Genomic DNA, 25,119 nt, shown 5'->3' on the forward strand with positions numbered 1-25,119 from the left:
GGCTCAGCCAATCAGCTTCCAGCTTTCTGCTGTCTCCATCCATAGCCCTGTCCAGGCAAACGTATCTACATGTGACAGGAAGTCCCACGTATTCCTATGGGCTACAACAGGGGTGGGCAAACTATGGCTTGAGGGCCACATCTGGCCCTCTAGACATTTTAATCCGGCCCTTGAACTCCCACCAGGGAGCAGTGTCTAAGGCTTGCCCCACTCTGCGTGGCTCCTGGAAGCAGTGGCATGTTCTCCCTCCTGCTCCTACGTGTAGGGGTAGCCAGAGGGCTCCGCACACTGCACCTGCCCCAAGCACCACCTCCACAGCTCCCATTGGCTGGGAACTGCAGCCAATGGGAACTGCAGGGGTGGCACCTGTGGACAGGGCAGCGTGCACAGCCACCTGGCCATGCCTCCGCTTAGGAGCCAGAGGAGGGACATGTCGCTGCTTTTGGGAGCTACTTGCAGTAAGTGCTGCCCGGAGCCTGCGCCCCTGCCCCCTCCGACACCCCAAACTCCTGCCCCAATACTGATCCCCATCCCACCCTCTGAACCCCTTGGTCCCAGCCCAGAGCACCCTCCTACACCCCTAACCCCTCATCCCCAGCCCCAACCCAGAGCCCACACCCCTAGCCGGAGCCCTCACCTCTCGCTACCCAACCCTCTGCCCTAGCCCAGAGCCCCCTCCCACACCCTGAACTCCCCATTTCTGGCCCCACTCCAGAGCTCACACCCCTAGCCAGAGTCCTCACCCCCTCCCACACACCAACCCCCAATTTCATAAGCATTCATGGCCCGCCATACAATTTCCATAGCCAGATGTAGCCCTCGGGCCAAAAAGTTTGCCCACCCCTCTGGGATTTTACTGAGTCATTCCCCACAGGAAGTGATGCAGTACTGTGCCTCTATTGCATCACCCAGAAATGATGCAATACTGTCTCCTGATTGCATCATCTCTACACCTTCCTGTGGGCTCCTATGGATTCCTATGATTTTTTTTCAGCTGACCTGTGGGTGATCCCTAGAGCTTTCAATCAAAATTCCCAATTGGAAGTGGAATTTACCATTGCATCACAGGAAGTGTAATTATTACATCAAAGGTAATGGACCCCTATGTCCCTTAAAATGGAATCTTCCACTGGAAATGGAACTTTCCATTACATTATCGGTAATGGAGTGTTCCATTACATAGAATCTTAGAAGATTAGGGTTGGAAGAGACCTCAGGAAGTCATCTAGTTCAACCCCTTGCTCAAAGCAGGACCAACCCCAACTAAATCATCTGATCCAGGGCTTTGTCAAGCCGAGCCTTAAAAGCCTCTAAGGAAGGAGATTCTACCACCTCCCTAGGTAACCCATTCCAGTGCTTCACCATCCTCCTAGTGAAATTGTTTTTCCTAATAATTCAACCTAGACCTCCCGCACTGCAACTTGATCACTGCTCCTTGTTCTGTCATCTGCCACCACTGAGAACAGCCAAGCTCCATCCTCTTTGGAACCCCCCTTCAGGTAGCTGAAGGCTGCTATCAAATCTCCCCCCCTCTCACTCTTCTCTTCTGCTGACTAAACAAGCACAGTTACCTCAGCCTCTCCCCGTAAGTCATGTGCCCCAGCCCCCTGATAATTTTCGTTGCCCTCCGTTGGACTCTCTCCAATTTGTTCAAACCCTCTCTGTACTGGGGGGGGGTCCAAAACTGGACGCAGTACTCCAGATGTGGCCTCACCAGTGCCGAATAGAGGGGATCTGCTGGCAATGCTCCTGCTAATGCAGCCCAATATGCCGTTAGCCTTCTTAGCAACAAGGGCACACTGTTGAATCATATCCAGCTTCTTGTCCACTGTAATCTCCAGGTCCTTTTCTGCCGAACTGCCACTTAGCCAGTTGGTCCCCAGCCTGTAGCAGTGCATGGGGTTCTTCTGTCCTGAGTGCAGGACTCTACACTTGTCCTTGTTGAACCTCATCAGAGTTCTTTTGGCCCAATCCTTCAATTTGTCTAGGCCACTCTGGATCCTATATCTACCCTCCAGTGTATCTATCTCTCCCCCCAGTGTAGTGTCATCTGTAAACTTGCTGAGGGTGCAATCCATCCTATCATCCAGGTCATTAATGAAGATGTTGAACAAAATTGGCCCCAGGACCAATCCCTGGGGCACTCCGCTTGATACTGGCTGCCAACTAGACATTGAGCCATTGATCACTACCAGTTGAGCCTGACAATCTACCCAGTTTTCTATCCACCTTATAAAACATTCATCCAATCCATACTTCTTTAACTTGCTAGCAAGAATACTGTGGAAGACCGTATCAAAAGCTTTGCTAAAATCAAGGGATGTCACGTCCGCCGCTTTCCCCATATCCACAGAGCCAGTTATCTCATCATAGAAGGCAATCAGGTTGGTCAGGCATGACTTGCCCTTGGTGAATCCATGTTGACTGTTCCTGATTACCTTCCTCTCCTCCAAGTGCTTCAAAATGAATTCCTTGAGGACCTGGTCCATGATTTTGCTGGGGACTGAGGTGAGGCTGACCGAAGTTCCCCAGATTCTCCTTCTTCCCTTTTTTAAAGATGAGCACTATATTAGCCTTTTTCCAATCATCTGGGACCTCCCCTAATCACCACAAGTTTTCAAAGATAATGGCCAATGGCTCTGCAATCACATCAGCCAACTCCCTCAGCACCCTTGGATGCAGCACATCCAGCCCCATGGACTTGTGCATGTCCAGGTTTTCCAAATAGTCCTTAACCTGTTCTTTCACCACTGATGGCTGCCCACCTCCTCCCCATGCTGTGTTGCCCAGTGCAGTAGTCTGGGAGCTGACCTTGTCTGTGAAGATTGAAGCAAAAAAAGCATTGAGTACTTCAGCTTTCTCCACATCATCTGTCAATAGGTTACCTTCCCGATTCAGTAAGGGGCCCACACTTTCCCTGACCTTCTTCCTGTTGCTAACATACCTGTAGAAACCCTTTTGTTACCCTTCACATCCCTTGCTAGCTGCAACTCCAGTTGTGTTTTGGCCTTCGTGATTACACCCCTGCATGCTCGAGAAATATTTTTATACTCTCCCCTAGTCATCTGTCCAAGTTTCCACTTCTTGTAAGCTTCCTTTTTGTGTTTAAGTTCACCAAAGATTTCTCTGTTAAGCCAAGCTGGTCACCTGCCATATTTACTATTCTTTCTGCACATCGGAATGGTTTGTTCCTGCACCCTCAATAAGGCTTCTTTAAAATACAGCCAGCTGTCCTGGATGCCTTTTCCTCTTATATTAGCCTCCCACAGGATCCTGCTCATCAACCTATAGCTGCCACTACTGGATTTTCTAAACTACTATTAATTTCTATCTAATTAAAGCCTTATTTTAAAAACTAATTACTAGTCTAAGCATCCCAAAGGGTCCTGACACTACCATCACCCTTTTTGTCCCCAATTACAGAAATTATAATTTTTCTGATTTTTAAACCTCCTCCTGAGGTTTTTCTGCAAACCTTCATTTAAGGTGATTCAAACTGAGGCAAAATTTCTTGCTACAATATGGGCTTTGTGATCTGAATGCCTAAGGATTTCTGGGTGGAATTTATCGTTTTGGTGTAGACTTATGAAGTACTAGGTGCCCTGGGACCTCCTTGTGCTATACTGCTGCAGTTTAAATCTGTGGATATGCTCAAGTTGGAGCTCCCCACTTAAAATAAAAGAGAGGGTGCTGCTGACAGACCGTTGTCTGTGAGGGCCCCTGGACTTCTGAGTTCACTTTCCCTCCCCCGCCCCACCCCCCGATCTAAGAAAGCATGACTTTCTTGACCTTAAGGATATGATGCACAGCCCATCATTTTATGGGACTTTTGAGGAATGAGCAACAAAATTGAAATTCAGTTTTATGTGTCTTGGAAAGGAGAATCTGCTTGGATTCAAACCTGTGACTCCAGGAAGTCTGAGTATTTCAAACCTAAGGCTTAGACCAATCATAGTAATCAGGGTATAAAATAAAATGGACTCAGTCGCTTAGTTTTTCAGATAAAAAGAGGCTCATGGTTATCAGGAGAGACAGTGGAAATTAGGAGTGAGTTATTGCTTGAGTAACATATCATGAATCAAGGACACAAACTGCTAACAAATAAACATCTGTTGCTGAGAACAGCAAAAAGGTGAGGAGGATATACAATGCTAGAGATCTTTTATCAAAACCTGGTAGTTTATACCATTTTGTTTGATGTTTTCAGTTTCCCCTTTCTTTGAGATGGTAGGAGGAACATTATTTCATGTATATCCATTTTTCAGGCTTTTTCGTGTTTGTGTGTATGTGTGTGTGTAATGGAAAAGAAGAAAAAGCTTGACAAATGGATATACATGAAATAATGTTCCTGCTACTATCTCAAAGGGAAAGCTAATACCATTTTATTTGATGTTTTCAACTACCAGGTCTTGATAAAAGGCCATTTTCCATAGATATATGTAACCTCTTTTTTTACCTGGATGTCTGTCTACATGGGCTTTTACTGCCAAGACAATTGGCACTGGAAGACATGGTCTAGCATTGGCGTAAGGGGCAATGGTGCTAAGTGAAGAGTAGGTGCCACAGTGGGCATTTCCTGCATCATCACCAAGACTATTGAGGCCTTTATAGATGGTGCAGGTGGGGTCTTCAGTGCTACTTTATTTTTTAACTGGTATTCACAGTGTTCGGTGAGGGATTTGCTCCTAGGTTAGGACCCCAAAGAGATTCTAGTCTTGAGCCTGGGATAGTAGGCAATGCTGAAGACAGAGCAGCAAAATGAGTCTTTGGTCCTACATCAGAGGACCCCAGCACAGAGCTGGTCTCGGTACATTCGAAGGGCATGTTGAGTCTCATGCTATAAGCACTGAGGAGCCAGATGAGCCTGGAGCCTCAAGAATTTCTCCCTTCTAGCACAGGAGTGAAGGCACAACTGACTGGGCCCTGGGTTACCCAGACATAAAAGTCCCAGGACGTAGGCATAGGTCTCCAGGATGATCTCAGCGCAAATGGTGCACCTCTTGAAGCCCTATAGAGCTGGGGGCTCAACCTGGTCCCAATGAGGGGCTGAAGGTTCCCAGTGAGTGAAGGCTATCTACACTAAATGATCCTATATTAATATAAACTATTTACAGGAAACTATTAAGCTAGACTAAGGGAAGTTCTGGCCTGTGGACACAAAGGAGATTTCTATTCACTCTCTGTGGCAGTGGTGAAGGAACTGAGGTGTTTGGGGGGAGATGTATTTATATAGAATAGGATGATGACATCACTCATGCATGAGAGGTCTCATGCATCCCCCCACCCTCTAAATGAACATAATTTTTCAAGGAAGTTCTGCAGCTCGATATCTGGGCCACCATATCCCGCAAATGGGAATGCAGAGAGGCCCTCAGAGAAGAAAATGAAAGTCAGAGTGACCCTTGATTGCTACACACACAACTTGCTATAAATTGAAGACTGATGAATTGTCTGAGCTAGATACATGCATTCAACTTACCTCAGTCTAAATTCCTACCAATTGCAAGCTACAAGACTGAAACACATATTACACATATCTTAGGAAATATATTGTGATCTATGATTTCACCATCTGCTGAACAGTAACAGGTTTCTCCAAGGCAGGTGTGGCTCCAGCTGGAGAAAGGGAAGAACTGGGGACTCCTGAGTTTACTATTCATTGTCACATCTTTTCTCCTGCTCTGGGGAAAGGCCAGGGAACGGACTGGAAAACAGAGAAAGAGAAACACTACTTTTCTAAAGACAGTAGTGGGACATTATAATCAGGAGCAGATTTACCGTGAAACAAACTGTGTGGTGGCAACCCCAATGACAGGGGGCCCCCAAAATGCAGAACAAATATCTGACAAAGTGCCCCCAAGTCCCAGCCAGCAGAGCAGCAGGGCTCAGGCAGGCAGGCTGCCTTCATGCCATGGCTGGTGGCCAGACGCTGTTCCCAGAAGTGGCCAGTTGCTGGCATGTCTCTGAGCTCCCCTGGCAGGGCGGGCAGGCGGCTCCACACGCTGCCCCAGCCCCAGGCAGTGCACAGAGACCCTGCTGCCAAGGGGCATGCAGAGACATGACAGCAGCAGCACAGCAGGGCTAAAGCAGCTCCCTGTCAGCTCTGCCTCCCTCCCTCCATGCTGCTTCGCTCCTGAAAGCAGCTGGCATGTCCCTGCAGCCCCGGGGAGGTGGGGGGAGGAAGGCAATGAGGGTGTCTCCATGTGCTGCCCTGCCCTGAGTGCTGACTCTGCGGCTCCTATTGGCCGGGAATTGCAGCCAATGGGAGCTGCAGGGGTGGCACCTGTGGGCAGCGGTTCATGGAGAACCCCTTGTGGCGTTGCACCCCATAAGGCTTTATAGAAATATGCTTATGAATGTATATATGACAGAACTGGAATATGTTTTATGCTACGTATGCCATGTAACATATCTCTGTAAAGGTTATGACCTACTGAATCTATTCATCCTATTTGTATGCATGTATCATTTCTGTGTTTGAAGTTATGAATATCAGCTGTGTACTTGCTTGATTTCTAAGTAGCCTTAGTAAAGCATTTGGTCAGCTTCTTGCGAAAGGAATGTGCAAGTTAAGTGCCCAATCAAGAAACACTTAAAGAACAACGGATCTTGGAAGGCTCCAATCCATATACAAAGTCTACTTGAGGATGTTCAACGTAGCATGTGAACTATGGCTGCTACCTGTAAGTTCTGAGTCATGCATGGACATGTGACTGGCCCATGTGACTCCAAAACTCCATCTTGTAGCTGGGAATCTACACATGGGGAGGGAGGGGTGTCCACCCACAAGAGAAAGTCTATTTAAACCCTGGGGAGGCCCCTCCATTTGGTCTTCAGCTGGCTCAAGAGATAGCCTCTCCACCCCCAAAGGATACTTGAAAGAAACTGGAACAAAAGACAGTAACCACAGGGGATGTGAGTAATTGCTGAACCCAGACTAGAAGGAGACTAGTCTGTAAAAGGAAGCTTACTGGAACACCTCTGAGGGTGAGGTTTTATCTGTATTCAGTTTTCTTACTGTATTAGGCATAGACTTGCGTGTTTTATTTTATTTTGTTTGATAATTTACCTTGTCTATTACTACTTGGAACCATTTAAATCCTACTTTCTATATTTAATAAACTCACTTTTTACTTATTATTTAACCCAGAGTATGCATTAATACCTGGGGGGGGAGGGGAGCAAACAGTTGTGCATATCTCTCTATCAGTGTTATAGAGGGCGAACAATTTATGAGTTTACCCTGTATAAGCCTTATACAGGGTAAAACTGATTTATTTGGGGTTTGGACCCCATTAGGAGTTGGGCATCTGAGTGTTAAAGACAGGAACACTTCTTAAGCTGAATTCAGTTAAGCTTGCAGTTTGTGGGATGTGGTTCAGACCTGGGTCTGTGTTTGTGGCCAGCAAGCGTGTCTGGCACATCCAGGCAGGGTTTTGGAGTCCCAAGCTGGCAGGGAAAGCAGGGGCAGAAGTAGTCTTGGCACATCAGTTGGCAGCCCCAAGAGAGTTTCTGTGATCCCACCTGTCACACCTCTGCCTCCCTTTGCCCTCCCCCGCCCCACTTGGGAGCTACTGCTGGAGGGGTGTGTGTGCTGGTCACTTTGGGAGCTGCACCGCCCGAGGGAAGCACCTCCCCCTCTCCCTCCTCCTGCACCCCAACCCCCTGCCCAAGATGAGAACCTGCACCCCACACCCAAACTTCCTCTCAGAGCCCACACCCCTCTCCCACACCCCAACCCCCTGCCCCAGCCCAGAGCCCACACTCAGCACCCAAACTGCCTCCCACACCCCTTCCTGCACCCCAAACCCTGCCCCAATCAAGGTACCTCACTTTATTTTATTTACTTCCCATTACTTAGAATATCGGAGGAGGATGAAGAAAAAAAGAATGAAAAAGGTGGGGGAGATAAGACAGAATGTTCTTTTTCTTGGCTGGGTCCCCAGGGGGCCCCCCACTAACTCTAAATCTGCCACTGATTATAATTATAATGGGATCTTTTGCCAGATATTCAAATTATAGAAAGTGAGCCCCTCAAAGTTCACTTGGAAAAGTTTGCTAACACTTTGCTATTTTCCTGTTAAGTTCAAGGGGGGAAAAGCAGACCTGAAAGCTGCCAATAGTTCTTTATTAGAATCAGCTGTTTTAGCTGAGATTGAGCCTAGTCATTGAGACAAAAAAGAGACAGGAGAAAGACTTTGAAAAGGCAGATAAAAAATACTCAGCTTTTTTTTTCTCCTGGTGATTCAACTTTAATTAGACTCTCTCTAGGGATAATTTTTTCTTGAAGGGGCAGGCAGAAAGAAAAGGAAAAGAAAGAGATTGTGTGCTATGTGGGGTTTTGGTTTACAAGTTATTTTTGCCAAGATAGCCTCAAGAGACACAACACCTCATTTTCACAAAGGTCCCAGGAGACAACAGGTGCTTTCATATCTCTCCACATTTGTATTTGGCAAGCTAATATAGCCAGTATCAACAAAACAGTACAGTACTTAGCCTCTAAGTCAAATAACCTAGATTCTTTCCAGTCATGCCTCAGGCAAGATATGGCATGGAAATAGCCCTGGGAATGGCTATGGACATCTTTCAGCTGCAGTTTCACTTCAAGACATTGGTCCTGAACTTAAAAGGACTGATCTAATGGGAAAGATTCCTCTTGACTGCCATGAGCATTGAATTGTTGCATAAAGTCCTGCTTGGGCTAGGTCTGATCTATCCCAGAAAATGCCTTGCCCTCCATGATCTGCCACCATAGATGACTTGTGCCTCCTGATACTGGGGGAGGAGGGGAAGACAATTTAAAGGGGAAGGCACATGACTGCCCCACGCATCTCCACTGGGAAGAACTTCCCCCTTCAGGGGCTGGAGATACAGCTTTCTCACTGGAAGATCCTGGGCTATAAGATCTTCTACTGGGAGGAGAACTAGCATAAGGGTTTGTCTACAGTTAGTTTTGCACCAATGTAAATAAATTTATAGAAAATAAAAGTATTTAAGTGAATACAAGCCCCTAGGGAGGACCCAATTATACCAGAATAAAGGTGTTTATATTGGCACAGTTTCGGTTACTGAAACAAGCTATCCAGATATAAACGCCTTTACAAACAGATCTATATAACTTCATCCACATTAGGGAGCTGTACTGATATAACACAATCAGTATTTTTTTTATTTAGTTAAGACAGTGCAAAGACAGAGTAGACCTGCCCTGCAAGGTGAAGGTTCAGATTCATAGAATTTAAAGTCTGTAGGACCTCATCCAGTCTGACCTCATGCATAACACAGGCCAAAGCATTTCCTCCAGTATTTCCTGAATTTAGTTCTTGTGGGTGAAGTAGAGCATATCTTTTAGAAAAACATTTCATCGTGACTTAAAGATTCCAAGAAATGGCGAATTTACCACATCTCATGGTCCAGTCCCAGTGGTGGAGTTAGAGTTAGTGGGGCCTTGTGCGCAGCTTCATTCCCCCGCCCCCCCGGGACCCAGCCAAGAAAAAGAACATTCTCTCTTATCTCCACCCCATTTTTCATTCTTTTTTTCTTCATCCGCCTCATATATTATAAGTAACGGGAAGTAAATGAAAATAAAGTGAGGTGCCTCGATTGGGTCAGGGGGTTGGGGTGCAGAAGGGGATGTGGGGTGGTGGCTCTGGGAGGAAGTTTCGGTGGGGGGTGCAGGTTCTGGGCTAGGGCAAGGTGTTGGGGTGAAGGAGAGGCACTTACCCTAGGCGGCGGGGGGGAGGGGGCAAAGGGTCTCTGCGCGCCCCTGCCTGCAAGCATCACCCCTGCAGCTCCCATTGGCTGCGGTTCACAGCCAATCAGAGCTGCAGAGTCGGTGCTCGGGGCAGGGGCAGCATGCGGAGACACACACCCTCCCCCAGGGGCTGCAGGGACGTGCCGGACACTTTCAGGAGCGAAGCAGCATGGAGGGAAGGAGGCAGAGTGGGCAGGGAGCTGCCTTAGCCCTGCTACTGGCACATCTCTTCCCTCCCCTTGGGGAGGAGGGGGGCAGCGGGTCTCCATGCATTGCCCGGGGTGGGAGCAGCACGCGGTGCCACCTCCCCCCCTGCCAGGGGCACACAGAGACATGCCAGCAGTTGGCCACTTCTAGGAGTGGCATGGGGCCACCAGTCACGGCATGCAGGCAGCCTGTCTGCTTAAGCCCTGCTGCGCTGCTCGCTGGGACTCGGGAGCTGGTTGTCAGATATTTGTCCTTCATTTTGTGGGCCCCCCTGTTGTTGGGGCCCCCGTGCCACCGTACGGTTTATTTCATGGTAAATCCGCTCCTGCCCGGTCCACATACAGTTTTGATACCATTATAACTATTTTGATTATGGGTGTAATTTTTTTTTTATGTAAATAATTCTTAGAGCTGGCCAAAGCTTGGAATTTCTGATTCACTTAAAATTGTGACATTAATGAAATTTGTCTTCATTCTGAATCAGACCAAAACCTAAATATTTTCAAAACTTCTCACAAAACAGAGTTTCAAAACATTTTGGTTTCTGGAGATTTTCATTTAGGAATTCCAACATTTTGTTTCCAAATTTATTTTACAGTTTTTAAAAATAATTTATATTTTGTAACATCAGTAATAAAGCTAGTACCGAAATATCATAATATGACATAATGGTGCAATATTCTATTTTTATTTTTTTAATTTTAGAATTATTAAGAGTGGCTGTTATGACTTAGTACCAATTTAGACATTTTCTTTTCTAGATCAAAGTAGCTCCGTTTGTGTTGTAATGAAACATTTTGACACTCCACCAGTAAAAAGAAAAGGAGGACTTGTGGCACCTTAGAGACTAACCAATTTATTTGAGCATAAGCTTTTGTGAGCTACAGCTCACTTCATCGGATGTATACTGTGGAAAGTGTAGAAGATCTTTTTATATACACACAAAGCATGAAAAAATACCTCCTCCCACCCCACTCTCCTTCTGGTAATAGCTTATCTAAAGTGATCACTCTCCTTACAATGTGTATGATGATCTAGTTGGGCCATTTCCAGCCCAAATCCAGGTTTTCTCACCCTCTGCCCCACCACACACAAACTCATTCTCCTGCTGGTAATAGCCCATCCAAAGTGACCACTCTCTTTACAATGTGTATGATAATCAAGGTGGGCCATTTCCAGCACAAATCCAGGTTTTCTCACCCCTCCCCCCCCACACACAAACTCACTCTCCTGCTGGATGAGCTATTACCAGCAGGAGAGTGAGTTTGTGTGTGTGGGGTGGGGGGGTGAGAAAACCTGGATTTGTGCTGGAAATGGCCCACCTTGATTATCATGCACATTGTAGGGAGAGTGGTCACTTTGGATAAGCTATTACCAGCAGGAGAGTGAGTTTGTGTGTGTGGTTTTTGAAAAAAAAAAAAGGGGGGGGGAGGGACTCCATTCCTGTTCTGTCCCTGGCAAAAGCATCACCCAGACAGACACAGACCCTTTGTTTCTCCCCCGCTCCAGCTTTAAAGTATCTTGTCTCCTCATTGGTCATTGTGGTCAGGTGCCAGCGAGGTATCCTAGCTTCTTAACCCTTTACAGGTGAAAGGGTTTTTCCTCTGGCCAGGAGGGATTTTAAAGGTGTTTACCCTTCCCTTTATATTTATGGCAATAACTTAATAATTAAAGGTCAGGAGTGAAAAGAAAAAAACAGCCTGGGACAGTATACTTTTCATCTGTATTAGTAGAAAGTTAAGACTATCATATTCTATTCCCACAAAGACACTTTTTAAAAATCTGTTTGATTTAATAAGATCAAATGCTGTATAATGTGGACTATTCTAAGTCTATCCTTCTGATGTTTATTTTTAAATTTCCACTCATCGTATAATTTATTTAAAAAGTCATTAAAAGATAAGTTTAAAAAAAACATTAAACACAGATGGGGCCAAATGACTCAGCTACAGAGTCTGCTCTCCAGTCATCTCCGATCACTCTCTGAGCTGAACAAATGTAAATAGGATAAACTAAATGGTCATAAATAAAATGACCCAGACATGAACTTACAGTGAATTCTGATCAAATTGATGATGTTTATTGGAATCCCAGAAGGGCATTCCAGTGATTAGGCTCTGCCACTGAGAAATTCCTGGCTCTAGGCCAGGCGTCCCCAATGCGGTGCTCGCGGGAGCCATGGCGCCCGCCGGGGCATTTTTGTGCACCCGCAGGACACCCCGCCACCAAAATGCTGCCGAGAAGCATTGACATTTCTCGGCGGCATTTCGGTGGCGACGCTTCTTCCTGCATTTTGGCGGCGGGGTGTCCAGCGCCCACCACAGTCTTCTGGGAATAGCAATATGCTAGAAAGGTTGGGGACCACTGCTCTCGGCTAATCCACTGTGAACTTCTGAATGAAGAAGAAGGTGACACAGGTCTGGTCTACACCTGAAAGTTTTACCAGTTAACTATTTTGGTGGGAGGGTGATATTTTACCATACTAATTATCCTGATTGTGATGGAATGCACCCCTGTACTCACACCCTACACACCACTGTAATAATCTTTGTACAAAATATGCCTTGTGAGGTATCATTTGAAAACTAATAACTCACTGATCAATAATATCATGATGAAATGTGGGTAGCAACATTATATGTAAAGTTATGATTTTCCCCTGAATGATGTTGGTGGCACATGTTCAAACTCACATAGTCCCAGTTATGCAGAACTGGTCAAGCAGGTTCTAAACAAAGGAATGTGCGTTTACCTCAATTTACATATGAGTTATAAACAGGGTCCTCAGACAGTGAGAGCATGAAGACAGGAGACAAGGAAAATCTGTATTTCAGCATACAGAAATGAGAAGAAACATTATACATCCTCTTTCACCAGACACCACGTCACCACCTTCGCTGTTTGATTAACTAGGCATAACCCTCAAGAAAATACATTTTAAAGGGTAACTGAACTATAAAACAGAGAGGCAAAAACACCCCAAGTTATCTCTCCCTATCCATCTATCTCTTTTCACCTAAAAAGACAGAAGAAACAGCTGTTGGACCTTTGGAACAGATCCTGGCCTGAGAATTTGGTCAGTAATGTTACTGGAACCCCGTAGAAAGAATTCCACCTTGAAACAAGTCTAGTTTAAGTTTAGAAAGTGTTTTATCTTTATTTCTCTTGTAACCATTTCTGACTCTAATGCCTTGTGCTCATTTAAAGCCTATCTTGGGTAACTACATTTAGGGTAGCAGACTGTTGTATATTGATCCCCTTAGAGAATCAACAGACCTAATATATCTGGTCTGTTTAGGAGAAGGCTGGCCAGTGCAGAACACACTTTTTGGGGGAATATCTGGGATTGAGTGTGTGTTGGGGTCACCTTGCAAGCAGTAACCAAGGCTGCTGGAAGCCAGAATGTGGCTTGTGCTTGCTGACAAGCTGCTAGGGTCAGAATTGTGGGACCAGGGCTGCTGCTTGTGAGGAGCCCAGGTTGGGAGCTACAGCAGCAAAGCATTGCAAGGCACCCCTGGTTGCAGGGCAAGTGGTGACACAGCCCCCCCCACTGGTGTGGATAGCACCCCAGAATGTCCTACTGATAAACCCCTAATGAGGAAGCAGCTATACCAGTATAAAGGTTATAGTATGGTTACTGGTAAAGTTATTCCCCTTCCCAGATGTGAATAATTATACCTATATAGCCTACGGAAGCTTATGCTCAAATAAATTTGTTAGTCTCTAAGGTACCACAAGTACTCCTGTTCTTTATACCTATATGAGCACCCTGTATTGATATAACTGCCACCTCTTAAGGGAGGGGTTGTAGTGCTTTAACTATACTGGTTAGATAAGGCGGTCCAACTTTCTGGTGTAGGCAAGGTCTCAGCTGATCTCAGCAGCCTTGCTGCTGAGATACAGAGCCAAAGTTCTAAGCATGAACCTCAATCATAGATTGTTAAGGGCTTTATAATATTGGTAATTAGATCAAATATCAAAATGAAAAGAACATTGAACTGAACATTTTGTAACTTCAAAATAATTTTAGTTTGAATTTTAGGCAGAGGTTCAGGGGAAGGCGACTGGTTCTGATTTTATCCAAATCAGTTTTCCTATTGTAGTGAGAATTGCAATTAATATTTGTTCTCATTTCATGCTTTTTCAGAGGTACATAGGATAACCTCTTCTCAGGAAGGATTCTGGACCTCTCCTTAATGGAGTGGGGGAGTCCTGTAAAGATTCCCTTCCTTTCTATAGCATTCTGACCAATCCACACAAGTGGTCCATTTCCTGGACATTACTGTATTAATAAGCGACGGTCACATAAACACCACCTTATACCGGAAACCTACTGGCCGCTATACTTACCTAGATGCCTCCAGCTTCCATCCAGGACACACCACACGATCCATTGTCTACAGCCAAGCTCTGGGTTACAGCCACATTTTCTCCGGTCCCTCGGACAGAGACGGACACCTACGGGATCTCTGTCAAGCATTCTTGAAACTACAATACACACCTGCTGAAGTGAAAAAACAGATTGACAGAGCCAGAAGAGTACCCAGAGGTCACCTACTGCAGGATAGGCCCAACGGGGAAAATGGCGGAGCGCCACTGGCTGTCACCTTCGGCCCCCAGCTGGAACCTCTCCAGTGTATCATCAAAGATTTACAACCTATCCTGAAAAATTATCCCTTGCTCTCACAGATCTTGGGAGACAGGCCAGTCCTCACTTGCAGACAGCCCCCCAACCTGAAGCAAATACTCTCCAGCAACCACACACCACACAACAAAAACACTAACCCAGGAACCTATCCTTGCAGTGGAGCCCGACACCAACTCTGTCCACATATTTATTCAAGTGACACCATCATAGGACCTAATCACATTAGCCACGCCATCGGGGGCTCGTTTACCTGTACATCTACCAATGTGATATGTGCCATCATGTGCCAGCGATGCCCCTCTGCCATGTGCATTGGCCAGGACAGTCTCTACACAAAAGAATGAATGGACACGAATCTGACATCAGGAATCATAACATTCAAAAAACCGGTAGGAGAACACTTCAACCTCTCTGGCCACTCAGAAAAAGATTTAAGAGTGGCAATTTTGCAACAGAAAAGCTTCAAAAACAGACTCCAGTGAGAAAGTGCTGAGCTTGAATTAATATGCAAACTGGATACCATTAACTTGGGTTTGAATAGAGACTGGGAGTGGCTTGGTCATTCCACATATTGAATCTATTTCCCTAAGTTAAGTATCCTCACACCTTCTTGTCAACTGTCTCAATGGGCCATCTTGATTATCACTACAAAAGTTTTTTTTCTCCTGCTGATAATAGCTCATCTTAACTAATTAGCCTCTTACAATTTGTATGGCAACTTCCACCCTCTCTGTATGCATATATATATCTTCTTACTATATGTTCCATTCTATGCATCTGATGAAGTGGGCTGTAGCTCTAATAAATTTGTTAGTCTCTAGGGTGCCACAAGCACTCCTGTTCTTTTTGTTCAGACTTGTCTACACAGACATTTAGTTCATGGCAAACTTGGATGCAAATCTAGCCTGCCACAAACTAAGTGTCCATGTGGACCCTAAAAGTTCCCTAGTGAACTTTAATCTACTTCCATTTCAAAGCAGAGTAGATTCCTGAGATTTCTCTGTAGGGAATAATGGACCCTAATTATGCAGATTTCCTTTGGTGGTGCAGAGCATCATTTTTCTTACTTTAAAAAAATGTAAGAGCATTTAATACTCATTAAAGATGTTAGGCTGACAGCCCTGGAGACTAAAATCTTCTGTATGTCCCCAGGACAGATACTGTATAGTACAATTAGTGAGTTTTCCCAAACCTCCACCAATGTGCTTCTGTCTTATGGGGCAAATGGTCTCAGGATTGAAAGATTAATCCAGTCTCTGTGTCCACTGAATCCTGAGCCTCACTGCTTTGATTGCTAACAAAAGTGCCAATTAGCAATGCATGTTTTAGTAATGTTGACATGTGTTCACTAGGAACTGAACTGCAATCCCATAGGCCACTGAATAGAGCCATCGGAAGAGCTGGATGTGAAACCTAGGGCCTTAAATCTACTTCCTGCTGGGTCCACACTACTTGATGTCAATGGGAGATGCTCTCCTGTAGACTCCCCCCACTCTTCTCGATCCAGTGGAGTACAGGAGTTGACGGGAGAGAGATCTGCGGTCGATTTAGCGGGTCCTCACTAGACCCGCTAAATCGACCACTGATGCATCGATTGCTGCTCATCAATCCCCGGTAAGTGTAGACAAGCCCCTAGAGAGTGGCTCTGTATCCTATTACCAATCCCCGAGCCAACCAGTCTTCCCAAAGCAGAACTTTATAATTTATGTGTTTTATATTGTCCTGGCTTTCTCCCTGTACTCTAACACTAGACAGCTGACAGAGGTGACACATGGTCTTATTCAAGGATGGGGCTGTGACAGGTTCAATGGGCAGTGGACTGATTTGTTGCTTTGGGGTTGAAAGCTCAGTCTTCCATGAAGCCAAAGTATATATTCAGGGTGGCGGATTTAAAACCTTGACATGTTTTTGATCTCATAAATGCTGGCATAGGGTACTTACAACATCTGTCCAGAATGTCTGGAATATGGATTGTTTTACATTGTATTTGATAAAGGTAGATGTGAAATACTATGGGACTCTCTGTAATTTTCCAAAGGGGATATTAGTCCATAATGGTTTCAAAACACTTTGGTTTAATCACCATAATTCTGAAAGTAAATTTAACTTGCTAAATCGAATCAGGTGACAGATCACCTGTTAAGGGCAGCATTAGAAGGTGTTCCATATTTTGACACGATGTCAGAAGAAATAATGTTCTGTTTTTAATTCTGCAAAGATGGTTAGAATAAAAGTGTTTGTTATGCTAGGCAAGCCGGCATTAATCCCTATTAATCAATGTTACCCATACCAAGTTCTAGGACTGCACAGCGAACAGATGTGCCAGTGCATCTGCACTGTTCTTGTGGGAAAATACAAACCACTTGTATTTTCACATAAGTAACGCTTCAAGATTGGGGTTGTCTCTCTGCCTTGGAGAAGCACACAATTCCTAGACTGAATGCAGACATCTGCAAACTGATTTTGTGGTAGTGATCAAGTAATCTTTTTATAGATGTTCCATAACTGTGCATTTTGAATATTTGGCTACATTTTATTAAAGTACAACATTCCACAGACATAACTGTTTGTTTTCCCCCCTCTAAATTTAGTACTCAGTTCATTCATTTAATAAAAAGAGTCCATTTTTTCCACGATACTCACTTAGGTCCCAGCTTAACAGCTGTTGGAACAGGTCCTAGACCTTTATGTTAAGAAAAGAGAATTAAACCTTTCTAAAGTCTTTATCCGGATAAAGAACTTGGATCAAAATGATGCCATTAAAAGGCTGTTGAAGAAGGACTTGGTGCAAAGAAAGTAACATGGAGAGCAGGTACTTTTACATTCATTATATACAGTAGGCAATCGCTTCCTTGTGCCTTACTTATTATGAGAGAGTTCCCAGAAGATAGAAACCAATTAACTCTTTATTTTGGCAGTGATGATCTTAGGTGTTCTGTTAATGGGCATTATTCTTCCTAAATTATAGATGAGCTTTGTAGTAGGACAAATGCCATTATCTAAGTTATTTATTCATGGGACGTCATCTGTAACATACCCACACACGTTTTCCTCAAAGTTTAGTATTGATCATTTGCTCTAATCAGATGTATCAAGGGATGCTAAATGATTCAGCAATTGCAGCTTTGAATATCAGCATCTATCTCTGGGTTTCTGCCAGGCCATAAGTGAGAGCTGAGGCCATGTCAAACATTAGGGAACAATAGCAATAAGTGGGGGCTTATTGTCTGTACATTAAGATAAGTGGGTCCCCCAAACTCCATAATGAATTATCATTAATCTGCCTGACTTGGTAGGCCATTACTGTACTTTTTTCCAGCTGATTCTGAGTTCTTACAGTATCTTCCACAGAACTATGGTAAGATGATATCCAGAAGGATTGCTAGCAGTGGAGAAGGTTTCTGCTCTCCTTAATGGTATCAGTCAGTATCCACTTTCTCTTTCCAGGTAAATCCTTCTAAGATCTACACTACAGACCTATATAGGTGTAACTATGTTGCTCAGGGGTGTGAAAAATCCACCCCCCCAAGTGTCATAGTTATACTGACCTAACCCCGTGTAGACAGCGCTATGTCGACGTAGGTGTTCTCCAGTCAACATACCTATCGCCTCTCAGAGATGGATTAACGAAGTTGATGGGAGAAGCTCTCCTGTCAGTGTAGCAGTGTCTTCACGTAAGTGCTACAGTAGCACAGCTGCATCCATGCAGCGTTTTAAGTGTAGACCTGCCCAAAGAGGAGAATAAGCAGTCTCTGCTCCACAGAAGCTATGAGGCTCAAAGCTAAGTCTAACATCAACACTCAGTCTGAAGGCAATTTAAGATGATGCCATTTTGTTTCTGTTATCATTTATACTGTTTAATGAGGGTCCAAATGAGAAGTTACATTGTACTCTACCACAGCATGGTGAATGACTCTCAGTAGTCTACATTAGGCAGAAAATGTATATAATTTTTTACATTTTACCTCTTGACACCAGGATTCAGTATTGCCTGATGCTAAGTGCTGATGCAATTAGCAGATCTGTCCTCTCTTCGCTCCCGTCACTGTTGCGGTGGGTACCACTTAAACAGTAAGACACCATTTACAGTGCATTTGTGGACAATTATAGCATACCTTTGGTTGTACTAAAAGACATAAGGTCAAAGACTGAGTATTGATAGCTTCCAGAGAAGTGCAAAGTCACCCTAAAACCTTGCAACACATTCCTACAGTGTGGTTTCACTATTATGAAATGAGATCTATATATATGAAAATTAAGGGGCCAACTCTTGAGGGGCTGACCCAACTCCATGTCAGTGCAAAACATCCTTTGGGAAAGATTCTATTTTCACTTGTAAAATCTAGAGGAACTCCACTGAAGTTAATAGAATTATGCTGCTGTGAGTGTAACATCAGAGTCAGGCCTGTTAACTTCAATGGGTGCAAGAGATGAGACTCATTTTTTACTTGATGCAAACTGCCTTCGGACTCATTAAAACTGAGTGAAGAATTTCAGATTTGGCTGCATCTTGGGAGCTAATCATTAAAGTAGAATCTTCTACTAGTTCCCAACAGGAGCAGCGGAAGCTTCCTAAAAGAGGGGGTGGGGCACCAGAGCCCAAAGCATAGCCCCTCCCTCACACCACCCGTTCCCCCCAAGGCCCTGCTGGCTCCTCTCCATCCCCCCTCCACTGTTGCTCACCCTTACGGCCAGTCAAAAGTGGGAAGGCATAGCCCTCCCACTTTTAAAAGTGGTGGGGCCATGGCTCCCTGGCCCTGCCCTGTTCCGGAGCCTCTGGTTCCCATACAGTTTTGTGCAGTTGTGTAAAATCTGAAACAAGTGTGTTTAATCAAAGACATGTTTAAGATAATTATCTCTGTAAAATGATTTATAATATGGTGTCTTTAAATTTGTCATTCTTACCTAGTGGATTCAACAAATTTTTAAATTATACTTACTACAGCCACCATTTTTTAAAAGATCTGACCTCCCTTCTGATGCAAGCTCTAGTAAGAGACAGCATGTGCATCTTTCTGTAACAATAGGGTACACAGTCCTCCCTATCCTTATTGGAACACAGTGGTCCCATCACTTCACGTAATCCCATCTGCTCCTATTTTGAGCCATCTATTCTTTTAGCTCAGGGAAGTCTGTCAACATCTCTGGGTAAGCAGCCGGAGAAGCTGCTGCTGCTGTTCTCTCCGAGCAATCACAGACCATGACAGCCCAGGGAACAAGAGTATTGTAATAGAACCTGGTTCTCCTAGTGCAGAGCACATCACCCGTGCTTGGGCCTGGGTTTTCTTCTTTTGTGTGTTTCATGCTGCAGCAAACAATGATTTTAATTAATACAATTAGGAACGATTAAGCTAAGTCCTGTAAAATAGGACAACTATCAACAGGTCAAATGTCAAAGCACCACAGGATAAAATTTTCATAATGAGCAGGGTCAGCTCTAGGTTTTTTGCCACCCCAAGCAAAAAATTTGCAGCTCCAAGAGCGCAACTGCCCAAGAAAAAAAAAAAAAAAAAAAAAAAAGGATGTCCGGAATTGTGCCATCCCAAGCACGTGCTTGCTTTGTTGGTGCCTAAAGCTGGTCCTGATTAAGTCCCACTTTCAAAAGGGATTTAGGCACTTAGAAGTTTAAATCCCACTGACTTTCACTGAGATTTAAGATCTTTTTTTCAAAAGCAGCTACATGACTTAGGCTCCTAAGTCCTGAACATTTTATCCTAAGGGCTAGTGCCCACATCCTCAAAAATATGTAGGCTCCTAACTTCCACTGATGTCTAGGGAAGTTAGGAGCCTAAGCACCTTCAAGAATCTGGGCCTACATCCACAAGGGGCACGGGCTCAGCATTGCAGCACCTAACTTTATGTACCTGCTGCCCAGTGGAATCCACAGCCCTTAGTTAGGTGCCCAGGCTCTCTGTACAGTGCAGGGAGAGAGCTAGGCACCTAAAAATGGGATTCACAAAAGCCAGAAAGCTAAGCAGGGAGCTGTTTAGCTGACTCTGCTGTTATGCCGACAAAATAAAACCACCTTGACAAGAACCATAAAGCCTTTTGTGGCAAAGGTAAAGTGACAAAGCGTCAGTGTAGACGTGGCCGTTCGATATGTCGACATAACCGGCCTCCCCCAGTATCCCACAATGCCTGCCGTGACCTCTCTTCTCACTGGTTTGAACTCAGCTGCCTTGCAGGCATGCATCCCTCCCCTGAGATCACAGAGCTGCTGAGGATGCTGCTCCCGGTAAGGAGGAGCTGAGGAGACGGTGGAAGAACATGGAGGGAATCACAGAACCATAGGCAGGCAGGCAGAGTGGGCTGCGGCTGCAGGGGGAGGGAGAGAGAGCCGGCTGCTGCTGTGCTGTGCAGAGCAGGGACTGATGTGGATCGGGGGAGGGGGGGCGGTGTCCCCCTGTCCTACAGGATTGGTTGCTCAGGTTGCTGTCTGAACTTAAAGACACAGCATGCCGACACACTCACTCTCCCCCAACACACATTCTTCCCCAACACACACACTGTTTCTGTCTCTCCTGCCCCGCCCCACACTCCCTGTCACACACTCTCCACCCCTTTTCCCCCACATGCACTTCAGTTGAAAAGTGGCTGGGAATCTAGGAGAATGCCCATGGAACAATGGGATTGAGAAACCTGTCCCATGTGATACTGTACTTGCCCTATGAGGCACTGCAAACCCTTCTCAAAGCACTCTGAGGCCAGTTGCACAGTGGGAGAGCTACCCACAGTGCACTGCTCTCTGTTTTGATGCAAAAGCTGTGAGTGTGGATGTGTTCTGCTGACACAAGGAGCATAGTATGGACATGCAACAGCGGTTTAATTAAAGCGACATAACTGTTTTCGACAAAACTCTGTAGTGTAGACAAGGGCTTAGACTAAGTCTGATATATTCTACTATCATATTTAAAATAGCTGCATGAGTGGTGTGTAATGGAGGCTGGGGTAGGCTGGGCCAGGTGGGACTCGGGGCAGCTCGGGCGGGTGGGTTGGGGCTCGGGGCTGCTCTGCTGTGCCTTCTCTGGCCGTAGTGGGGGAGTTGAGGCTCCTCTGGTCCCAGCGGGTGAGTACAGGGGAGTGAGGAATGGGGGTAGGACCTCGAGCAGAAGGGGTAGGGGGGCTAGCCTCCCCCAATGGGGGGGTTCATGCACCACCCCTGGACACCTGATTGTTGCTTCTCAGAGTGACACTACATAATAATTACCACAAGAAGACTGTATCTCAGGTTCTCCAGTTCCTGGGGAGAAAAGACTAAAGCCTTTTAATACTAAGTCTAAAAGGGTATGTCTACACAGCAAAGAAAAACTAGAGGCTGGCCCATGCCTCTGAGTCAGGCTTGTGGGGCTTGGGTTACAAGGCTGTGTCACTGCTGTGTAGACTTCTGGGGTCAGGCTGGAGCCTGAAGCTGGAGACCCTCAGACCCCCACATGGCTGGGGTCTACATAGCAATGCAGCCAGAACCAAACAAGCCCAAGTTGGCTGGCACAGGCCAGTGGCGGTTTTTCTTTGCTGTGTAGACAGCCCCAAAGGGACAGGGAGTGAATACTGGACAGTGAAAGCACCAGTACCAGACATAGAGTCACCAAGTATATATGTGTCAGCAGTTCGCCAGAGGAGCAGGTCATTACAGATATAATCTGTATATGTAGCGGTCGATGTTTAGATGTCCCCTGCCTTCTGTGTTGTTACCTGATTAAAATATGACCATATAGCCCATTGTTACAACCACTGTTATATACTTGCAACAAATCTTGTACAAAATGTGGCATGTGAGATATCTACAGAAAGGTTATGATTTTCTGAATATGATTATGCCTACTTGTATGCCTGTATCATTTTTGTATCTGAAATTATGAATATTGGCTCTACACCTGGATTTCAAATTTCTGAGGTAATGCCCACAAGGTAGATAGCCAGCACGTCTTGGAGGGACTAGTCAGATTGTGTGGCCAAGAACATTTAACTGACAATGGACCATGGGAGATGCCTATCTACAGATAATGGATTTTTCCGCTGTGACTAGGTGAAATGCATGGACATGTGACTTGCACATGAGACTTCAAACACTATTTTGTCACCTGTAATTTTCCACTAGCTGTGCTGAGGTTTTTGTTTGAAACATGGCAGACAATATAAAAGGCCCTGGAAAGCCCCTCTAGGGCTGGAGCACCCACGGGGAAAAATTAGTGGGTGCTCTGCACCCACCGGCAGCCAAGCTCCCCTCCCTGCCCCACTTTACCTCACCTCCTCCCCTGAGCGTTCTGCGTCCTCGCTCCTCTGCCTACCTCCCAGCACTTGCTGCTGCAAAACAGCTGTTTTGTGGTGTAACAAGCTCCGGGAGAGAGCTGGGAGGAGTGGGAATGTGGCACATTCAGGGGAGGAGGTGGGAAAGAGGTGGGGCCGGACTGGGGATTTGGGGAAGGAGTCAGAATAAGGGCAGGGAGGGGGTGGAGTTGTGGTGGGGACTTTGGGGAAGGGGTTGGAATGAGCGGGGCACGGGTGGGGTGGAGATGGAGTCAGGGCAGGGTCAGAAGTTGGTGCCTATGTGAATTTATACTAATGGGAGCATTCTACCCAATGGACTGAGGACCTTCCAATGATTTGGAAGCAGCCAGAGACTTGACTTAAGTCAGCAGTTTATTCCATCACTGCTACAAGCCTGAACCAAGAACTTTGCAATTACTGTATATATTTGATTCCTTCCAATTTTAACTCTCACCTTTCTTTCTTTCTTTCTTTCTTTCTTTCTTTCTTTCTTTCTTTCTTTCTTTCTTTCTTTCTTTCTTTGAATAAACTTTTAGATACTAAAGGATTGGTATCAGCATGATTTTTAGGTAAGATCTAAGTTATATATTGACCTGGGTGTGTGGCTGGTCCTTTGGGATCAGAAAAACCTTTTAGTGATGAGACTGGTTGTAAAGAACCACTCACCTTTAAATCCAGTGTTTTCAGAGGAAATGGCTTTTGTGACTTCTTGTTAGCCAGGGTGGTGAAACAGAAGTTTATTCTTGTTGCTGATTTGGTATATCCTATGGGGGATTAGACACCAGTCTTGGGGTGTATCTGCCCTATTTCTCATGAGTTCATCCTGAATTTGGCATCTTCAGTTGTGACCCACTGAGGCACAGTTACACCTTCCCTCACGGATGCTTTGTAGTCGATGTTTTAATGTCCCTTGCCTTCCCTCATAGGTGCTAATCTTCGTTCGCATACAATCTATTTGAATACCTTGAATGTCATTTGCACCTTTATTGATAAATGAGCATCAGAAAACAGATTTATCACTTTCTTTTCATTGCTTTGAAAATCAAAAGTGCTCTATAATTGTCAAGCAGTATTTATTTATGATTATTGGGCCATATCCACTATCCACTTTCTTGAATAATCTTCGACTGAAATCAATTTTCTGCCTCATATTTATTATTAAGAATCACACCAGAGTATCCACAAGATAAATTCAGAGTAAAGGAGACTCTCTTTTCTTGTTTTGAAAAATACAGTGAGTGCTGGATTAAATAATGGAGATGGTGTTTTAAAAAATAAATTGCAGAAATAAAATGATTGCTGAATATGAAGTCCAGTCAAAGCATATTAAGGGGGAAATTGTCAAGATACACAGGGATTTACGCCTGCATCTGTCACTAGCACTAATGGGAGTTCCACCAATACACCCATGGATGCTGTTTGCGCAGATCTTATCTTCAGCAATCATTTTATTTCCACACTTTACTGTCCCCATTCTATAATGCAACCCTCGATAATTTTTTTAAAGATCTCTATCAGTCTTGGTCAAGTGTGTGAGTTGATAAATTGTTGACAGGAACAGACTGCAAAGAAAAAATGCTATGAGTCATGCTGTCTCCTAGAAACCAGACAGCAAATGGCTTTCAACAACTATTTCAGACTTCCAAGCACCCTTCACTTCAGCACGCTTCAGATGTAATACTCTGCAACATTACCTGTGCTTTCAGCTGCCCAGAGAAACTTGTGAGGCAATCGTAAGAAAGCAAAGTTTAAATGAGGCTTCTCGATACCAACATATCAAGCAACCAGAGATCTGCAAATGGCCAATAGGAGGATTATGAGCATGACAAAAAATTGTTCGGTTAGCTAAGATTGAGTTGTGTAATATCCACAAGTAGATTTTTGTTACACTCTAAGGACCAGGCTGGGCCTAGAGAAGGACATGAGCCAGGATGTGGGTACCGCAGGCCTGTATCATGCCAGGAGCAACTCCAGTGTGCAAGGATTGCATGTTGTGCTTAGAAAGGTGCCCATAGGACAGTGCAGTGTGTGCGCTCCACTCTGCATCCAACCAATTCCACTGGCTAGTGAAGAGGGTGGGCTATGACTAGACTTGGAAGGATTCAATTTTTATCGTAACTGTCAATGTCAATTTCACCAGACACACAAATTGAGGAAAAAATATTTCCAAATGATAATAATAGAAGTTTTCAGATAGGCAAAGTAAGAAAAATGCAGCTTGAGAACTTCTTAGAGTTTGACT

Source organism: Lepidochelys kempii, chromosome 2 (genome assembly GCF_965140285.1).
Source record: "Lepidochelys kempii isolate rLepKem1 chromosome 2, rLepKem1.hap1, whole genome shotgun sequence".
Taxonomy (NCBI): Eukaryota; Metazoa; Chordata; order Testudines; family Cheloniidae; genus Lepidochelys; species Lepidochelys kempii.